This window comes from Chlorocebus sabaeus, chromosome X (assembly GCF_047675955.1).
Source record: "Chlorocebus sabaeus isolate Y175 chromosome X, mChlSab1.0.hap1, whole genome shotgun sequence".
NCBI classification, from domain to species: domain Eukaryota; kingdom Metazoa; phylum Chordata; class Mammalia; order Primates; family Cercopithecidae; genus Chlorocebus; species Chlorocebus sabaeus.
In genome coordinates this window covers 58,468,074-58,470,016 of record NC_132933.1, presented here as the reverse complement: position 1 = coordinate 58,470,016, position 1,943 = coordinate 58,468,074, and the positions used below count along the sequence as shown (strand labels likewise).

At 39.3% G+C, this 1,943-nt stretch overlaps 1 pseudogene; it reads left to right on the top strand.

Annotated features, from left to right (window-relative positions):
• Positions 1-953: 953 nt before the first annotated feature.
• Positions 954-1,708, top strand: LOC119620887 (ADP-ribosylation factor-like protein 5A pseudogene; annotated as a pseudogene).
• Positions 1,709-1,943: the final 235 nt, after the last annotated feature.

Below are 1,943 nucleotides of genomic sequence, written 5' to 3'. Positions count from 1 at the left end.
ATACAGAAAACAAAATGGCAGAAGTACTTTCCTATCAATAATTACTTTATATATAAATGGGCTAAATTCCCCAAATAAAAAAAATAGATAAACCAAAAGGATAAAAACAAAACAAAAAGATTGAACTATATGCTGTCTACAAGAAGCTCGCTTTATATATAATCACACTCATAGTTTGAAAATAACAGGATGGAAAAAGATATTCTATGAAAATACTAACCAAATGAGAGGAGAGGTGGCTACAGTAATATCAGACAAAACGGGATTTACATTAAAAGCTGTAACAAGAGACAAAGAAAGACATAACATAATGATAAAATAGTTCGCTAAAAAGATTTAATAATTATAAACATGTATGCACCAAAAATTTAACCCTAAATACGTGAAGCAACCAGTGACAGAATTAGAATGAGAAGTAGACAGTTCTATAATAATACGAGACCTCAGTACTCCACTTTCAATAATGAATAGAACAACCAAACAGAAGTTTAATCACACACCAGGGCCTATCATGGGGAGGGGGGAGGGATTGCATTGGGAGTTATACCTGATGTAAATGACGAGTTGATGGGTGCTGACGAGTTGATGGGTGCAGCACAGCAACATGGCACAAGTATACATATGTAACAAACCTGCACGTTATGCACATGTACCCTAGAACTTAAAGTATAATAATAATAAAAAATAAAAAAAAATTTTAAAAACTGGAAAGAAGCTTTCTGAGAATCTGCTTTGTGATGTGTGACTTCAATTCAAAAAAAAAAAAAAGAAAAAAAGAAAAGAGAGAGAGGAGCTGGGGAAGGAGGGTGACCTGCGAGGCTCCCCTCAGACAACGCGGCAGCGATGTCCGCGAGCCAGGCCACTGCCGCGGCGGAAGAGGCGGGGCCTCGCGCGTGGCAGGGCGGCCTGGGCTTCGGCCCCCTTCCGGTTCCCTGCAAGCCGTCCTGCCGCCAGTGCGGGAGCAGCAGCAGAGGCGGAGGCTCCAGCGCGTCTCTCTCCTCCCCGCTCAGCCTGAGCCAGGGTAGGCCAGGCAGCCCGGTTGTCTGGAGGGGGATCCGCTGCCCGAGAATGGGAATTCTCTTCACCAGAATATGGAGACTGTTCAATCAGGAGCACAAAGTTCTCATTGTTGGGCTGGGTAATTCAGAGAAAACTACCATCCTTTACCAATTTTTGTAATAGTTGCTGTGGACAGTACAGACAGAGGATTTCTGTAAATAGAGAAGAACTCTACAGAATGTTAGCACATGAGGGCCTAAGAAAAGCTGGATTGCTGACTTTTGCTAATAAACAAGATGTTAAAGAATGCATGACTGTAGGATAATTCTCTCAGTTTTTGAAGCTAACTTCTATTAAAGATCACCAGTGGCATATCCAGGCATGCTGTGCTCTAACTGGCGAGGGATTGTGGCAAGGACTTGAATAGATGATGTCACGACTTAAGATTAGATGATCTCTACTGACCTCTTCTCATGGACTTTGTATAAATAAAATGCTGGACTTTACCTGAAAGCTGCAAAAGTTAAGGGTTTAGATATATTATAATGAACTGATTTAAACATTTGCTGTAAGAAGAAAAATTAGGAACACTTATTTGGAAACAAAAATGAAGTCTCACCTTCCAATGTGCTTTCTCATTAGTTTTTTTCCAAAGTAAGGAATTAAAGCTGTGACTGACGTTTTTCTCATAATGAATCTTCTCAGGATGTTGTAGAACCTGTGGTAAGTACAAAGGGCGAGGAAGACATTTTGAATTTTAAGAGCTTTGTTATCAGTAGTTGAATGTTGTTTTCTTCTTGTTCCATTAAGTCAAAATACAAATCAGCACAGATATTCAGTTTCCAATATTTTAAAATGTAATGTTGCTTATGAAAAGTATTTTACTTAAGGTTGTGTGTGTAATGTGTATATACCTCAAGTTCAAGTTAATGGCTTTGATTTAT